Source organism: Pteronotus mesoamericanus, unplaced genomic scaffold (assembly GCF_021234165.1).
Source record: "Pteronotus mesoamericanus isolate MK-2021 breed Mesoamerican mustached bat unplaced genomic scaffold, CSHL_Meso_final contig_42, whole genome shotgun sequence".
Taxonomy (NCBI): Eukaryota; Metazoa; Chordata; class Mammalia; order Chiroptera; family Mormoopidae; genus Pteronotus; species Pteronotus mesoamericanus.
Genome location: NW_026555157.1, coordinates 10,866,459 through 10,873,082, shown reverse-complemented (window position 1 = coordinate 10,873,082; position 6,624 = coordinate 10,866,459). Strand labels below are relative to the sequence as shown.

General features: G+C 35.4%; 1 pseudogene; it reads left to right on the top strand.

Annotated features, from left to right (window-relative positions):
• Positions 1–806: 806 nt before the first annotated feature.
• Positions 807–3,178, top strand: LOC129073640 (tigger transposable element-derived protein 1-like; annotated as a pseudogene).
• The last annotated feature ends 3,446 nt before the right edge of the window (positions 3,179–6,624 follow it).

Here is a 6,624-nt window from a genome sequence, read left to right as displayed (position 1 = left end):
CATAGGTATTTTGGTGACATAGACTTTAATTTTAAGCTTTCCTCAATTACTTATAAACTATGTAATCTTGAGAATTCTAATTAATTCTCTGAGGGTCCATTTTGTCTGCCAAAAATGGTTTTAATATTGACAGCCATATTTATTGGGTTTCACTTTATTGCACCTTGCAGATATCTTGTTTTTTAACAATTAAAGGTATGGCAATTCTTCATCAAGCAAGTTCATGGGTACTACTTTCTAACAGCATTTGCTCACTTCATGTCTCTGGTTCACATTTTGCTAATTCCTTCTTTTTAAAAACTTATTTATGAATTTTTTAAAATTTTATTTATTAGTTTTTTAAATTTTATTTATTTATTTATTTATTTTTGAGAGAGAGAGAGAGAGAGAGAGGATTGGGCAGTGGGGAGAGAAACATCTATTTGTTGTTGCATTTATTTTTGCATTCATTGGTTGACTGTTATATGTGCCCTGAATGGGGATTGAACCCACAACCTTAGTGTATAAGGACAATACTCTAACCGAGTTCCTCAGCCAGGGAACATTTCAGTAATTCCTGCAATATTTTAAACTGTTCATTATTAATATATTATGGTAATCTATGGTCAGTGATTTTTAATGTTACTATTGTAATTGTTTTGAGATGCCATGAACCATGCCCATATGGTTGTGAATGTAATTGACAAATATTGTGTGTCCTGAATGGTACACTGACTGGCTATTTTCCTATCTCTCTTCCTTACCTTGAGCCTCCCTATTCCCTGAGATGCAGCAATATTAAAATTAGGCCTATTATTAACCTGACAATGGCCACTAAATGTTCAAGTGAAAGGAAAAGTTGCATATTTCTCACTTTACATCAGAAGCTAAAAATGATTAATTTTAGTGAGGAAGGCATGTCAAAAGCCAAGATAGGCCAAAAGCTAGGCCTCTTGTGCCAAATAACCGTGTTGCGAACCCAAAGAAAATGTTCTTGAAGAAAATTAAAAGTGCTACTCCAGTGAACACATGAATGATAATAAAACAAAAAGAGCCTTATTCCAAATCTGGAAAAAGTTTTAGTAGTCTGGATAGGAGATTCAACCAGCCACAACATTCCCTTAAGCCAAATTTTAATCGAAAGCAAAGCCCTGATTCTCTTTAATTCTATGAATGTTCAGAGAGGTTGTCAAGCTATAGAAGAAGAAATTGAAACTAGCAGAGGTCCGTTCATGAAACTTAAGGAAAAGAGCCATCTTCATAACATAAAAGTACAAGGTGAAGCAGCAAGTGATGATGTAGAAGCTGCAACATGTTATTCAGATGTATCTAAGATAATGAATGAAGTTGACGACACTAAACAACAAATTGTCAATGTAGATGAAACAGCCTTATATTGGAAGAAGATGTCATCATAGTTTCATAGCTAGAGAACAGTCAATATCTAGTTTTAAAGGACAACCTGATGTATTGTTGACTCTAAATGGGAACCCTTAAGAATTACACTAAATCTACTCTGCCTCTGCTGTATAAATGAAATAACAAAACCTGGATGACAGCAGATCTCTTTAAATATATCTATTATTTAGACAAAAGATTCATTTCAAAATATTAATGTTCATTGACAATGTGCCTGGTCACCCAAGAGCTCTGATAGAGATGCACAATGAATTTAATGTTATTTTCATGCCTGCTAACACAACATCCATTCTGCAGCCCATGGTCAAGGAGTAATTTTGACTTTAAAGTTTTATTGTTACCAAACAGCAAGTGGGGTCCTGACGCCCACTGCTGCCCTCTAGGCAAAATTCCTGATAAAGAAAAGGAATCTTTATTCAAAAACTACACAATTTTGGAATGAGAGCTTTCTACAAGCTCTCATTTAATCATTTAAACCTATCAATTAAGCCTAAAATCTTTAACTCTTTAGTTGCATCTTTAATCACTTAAACCTATCAATTAAAGCTAAACTCTTTAACACTTGAGTTCTCCCCTGTGTTAGTTTTTAATTATCTTATTTCTATAGCATTAGTTTACAAACTCAAACAACAGAAGATACAAAATCTACACAATTTTGGAAGAATGGCAGACTTCTACCTCTGAGCTGATCCCCTCTAGGACAGTCAAAATGGCAGACTTCTACCTCTGAGCTGATCCCCTCTAGGACAGTCAAAGAAAAACCACCCTTCTCCCCTCTGACAGGCCAGCCTGACCCTAGGTTCTTCCCTGAGTTCTTTCCCATCCAAAATACTGTCCATTGGGAAACTCAGGCAGCTGCAGTGCGATCATTGAGACAGCCTTAAGGAAAAAGAGCCAGAGAGCCCTTCTTTAAATTTAAACCTTTATGGCACATAATTCCATGCACTCTGAAGGCATTCAGCTTCTCAGCCAACCCTGTCCTAGAATATTTACCATTGCTTCAGGCAACCTCCTCCTACAGCCCCTCCCTTCTCCTCCCCAGTGATCTGATCAGATCTCTCTGTATCATTATTATTTAAGAAAAACATTTTGTAAAGATGATCTGCAACAGATAGTAAGTCCTCTGATGAATCTGAGTAAAGTAAACTGAAAACCTTCTGGAAAGAATTTATCATTCCAGATGACATTAAGGAACTTGTGATTTCTAGGAAGAAATAAAAAAAGAAAAATCAACATTAACAGGAGTTAGGAAGAAGTTTATTTCAGCTCACATAGATGAGTTGAGGGTTAAAGACTTCAGTGAAGAAAGTAATTGCAGAATTGCAAGTGGAGCCTAAAGATGTAACTGAACTGCTTCAATTTCCTGATAAAATTTTAATGGATGTTGAGTGTTATATCTTGTTGATAAAATTTTAATGGATGAGTGGTTGCTTCTTTTGAATAAACAAATAGTTTCTTGAGATGAACCCTATTCCTGGTGAAGACTCTGTGAAGATTTTTGAAATATCAACAAAGGATTTAGAATATTACATTAACTTGATAAAGCAGCAGCAGAGATTTAGAAGATTAACTCCAATTTTGAAATAATTTCTGTGGGTTAAATGCTATCAAATTGCATCACATGCTACAGAAAAATTGGTTGTAAAAGGAAGAGTCAATGGATGTGGAAAACTTTATTGCTGATTTTAAGAAATTGCTATTGCCGCCCCAACCTTCTGAAACTACCACCCTGATGAGACAGTAGCCATCAACACTGAGGAAACCAACTAAAATATTTTGACTCCTCTGAAGGCTCAGATGATCGTTAGCATTTTTTAGCAATAAAATACTTTTAAATTAAAGTATGTACATTATGTTTTTATACATAATGCTATTGCACAGTCAATAGACTACAGTATAGTGTAAATGTAACTTTTATATGCATTGGGAAACCAAAATATTTATATGACTTGCTTTATTGTGGTGGTCTCAAACCAAATAGCAATATCACTGATATGCTTGCATTTTAGAGAATGAGATGTGTACAAGTACTTAGCAACATACTCAGTAAGTGGTAGATACTTAATTATATGTTTATTATTTGGCTGTTTTAGTTTTTCTCTACAATTATTTAAACCCTGTTTATATATTTTATTCTCAATGGATTTAGAAAAATAGCTTAATATTTCATAGAATAATCCTATAATATCTATTGATAAGACTTGAGATACCCTTGTGACTCCTCTTCAGCCATGATTATCCTTCATTTTTAATTTTTTATCATCAGTCTCTTTTCAGTATAGCCCTTAGGGCATCACAAACAAAATCAGGTGTACTTGTGGAATTTGGAACTGCAGGGTACTTCTTAAGTATGTGATTTTGGCCTGGATGTATGAACTTGTGTGCTTCTGTGATCTCACTTGTGAATGATAATAACAAATACCTACTTTTTAAATGTGAAGATTAAATAATATACATGAAAGCTCATAGAATAAAGCCTCTCAAATGTGATGCATTCACAAACAATACCTTTATTCTCGCCACTCTATGTTTGGGGCTCTGAAGCAGGCACCACACAAAACAGCCACTAAGAATTCCCTGTTCTAATGAATCTCTAATTTCTTCAATTTATTCAAAGACTTCTGATGCAAGATTTTGCAAGCTCCTTCCCCCAGAGTATTTTAACCTAATGCTTTATACTTGCTCAAGTCGGTGGCCTCCCTCCCTGGTTGTGATTTCTACTCCTCTCCCGATTAAGCTATTTTTGGCTTTTTAGTTTAAACTACTTTTCTTGTTCAGTCCAGGATTGTCCATACTCAACACAGACTAACTGCTCACAAAATTATTCAAGTGTGGACAGCCCAGTGATGATGAGCATTTTGAACACATCTTTTCTTTCTCAAATTCAATGTCTACATTCCTGGAGTCAGTACTTAGTCACTTTCAAATGGGCTAACCAGAATTCATTCACATAACTTTGATAAAAATAATGACTAGTCTAGAAATTGTCACATAAAGAATTGTGGTAAGAACTGAAAGTAGCCTTTTACATCCAAAGAAACATTTAAAAGAGGACATAAATACTATTTGCAGGTATCTGATAGGCTGACATAATTTCCTCTTACTCTAATACCAGAAAATGGGATTAACTCACATGAAGGAAAATGAAAGGATTATAGGTTTAAAAAAAGCACAATATGAATAAAATAGTAAAAATATAGTAAGGAACTCCTTGTTACTAAAAATATGAAGCAGAATATGAACATCACTTCTCTCTGTCCAGTCTCTACCGCACAGGGGTTAAGATTTGGAGAATGCATAGAGATAATTAATGCTATGAGCAGATTGTTAGCATAATTGGCAATTAAATTGCATTCAATGCCAACGTTCTAGATGACTTTATTGAGAAAGGGCACAAAGAAAGAACATTTTTCTAAAAAATTAGCATATGGGTCCCATTTATGATGTGGAGAGATTTAATAAACAATAGTCATATATAAATGTAATGGTGGACTGCAAGAGGGTATGTATGAAACTCCTAAACAAAAATAGGCAGTGATTGCTACCATTGTTTTAGAGCATGTTAATAAAAATTACAGAATATCTGTCTGAGAAATTAAAAGAGTTTATTCAGGTATGATTTGCAAATTAGGGAACATAGCTCTTGGCATGAAGGGAAAACACATTCCCAGGTAGGAAAACAGGGTAGAGCTCTTAAAAGAGAACTTTTTGAAGAACTGATGAGTGAAGAGATGGATTGCTAGAGGAAACATGATCACGAACATACACCATTCTTTCCAATTGGTGAGAGCAACTGAACCTTCAATGTTCAGTTGACTCAGTGGTCAGCAAGTGGTATTATGAGATAAGAATAATGAGCAATATATGATTAATTCTAATTTTTGTCCAGGCTTGCAACACAAAGACCTTGTGGTCAAACAGTTACAGCACAAGGAGTGTTATTTACCAATAATACAAGGAAAAGAGCTTATCAAACAGTGCGCACAGCACAGGGGGCTGTCTGTCCTGGAGGCAGTGCAGGAACCCAAAAGAGCAGTCATGCCTCGTAAGCAGCTTTGGAGGCCAAACTGGCAAATACCCAAATGTTTGACCACAAATTATGATATTAAAGTTCTTGTAAATCCTCAGTTGGAATAATAAAGGCTCACCCTTAGGAGCAAACTGTATGTTCATTGTGATTCAATCTGTATATTTTGTACCAAGTAAGTTTTGATATTTAGCTATGACCTCCTACTGTGATTAATGGAGGAAAGCAAAATATAACACTCAACAAGCTCCAGCCTTAGATATAATTCCAGAAAATACTCCGTGTAGGAAAACATACATATTTTATAAACTGTTTGCTATTAATATTACTAACATAGAATAGTCACAATCCACATCTATACAATTATACATAAATCACTTGATGATGGATATTTCTGTGAAATATTTTTTTAAAGTTTAAGTGTTTCCCTATACTTTATATATGAAATCATAAGCATCATTTTTTAAAGATATTTGTTTATTTATTTTTAGGGGGGGAAGGAAGGGAGAAGGAGAGGGAAAGAAACGTCAATGTGTGGTTGCCTCTTGCACGCCCCCTACTGGGGACCTGGTCTGCAACCCAGGCATGTGTCCTCACTGGGAATCGAACAGGTGACCCTTTGGTTCACAGTGCACAATCCACTGAGCCACACAGTTGGGGCAGCATTATTATTTTATAAGTTAGAAACCTGATATCTTTTGGAAATTGAACTAGCACAGCATTACAACTTAAAATATTCCACTCTGGAAGATGCCAGGATTTGGCAGTAGACTTGGAAAGGTTTCTAATGCCACTGGTCCTGAGAAGGCTTTGGATGACAAGAAGAGCCTAGAGGAGACAGGGTGGGGAGGGGAATTTTGAGTTATTCTGATCAGCTTCAGGTTTGGTGATTTCACTTATACAATGCTGTTTAAGAAAATGTCAACCACCACACCCATATTTTAGGCTTAAGGGTTTCATAGGTTATTAAAGAGGAGATGGTTCCCACAAATTAGTCCCAATAAGGTACAGACAGTTGTCAGCTCTGTTAGTGACACATGGGTTATCTCCAGATTGTAATTGTTGGGAGATTCTGGCAAGAGAAAGAGATACTTTATCTATCTATCATCTACCCATCTATCTATCATCTATCTATCTATCTATCTAACTAGCTAGCTACCTATATAGTATAGTGTTCCCTTGGGTGGGAAAAAATCTGT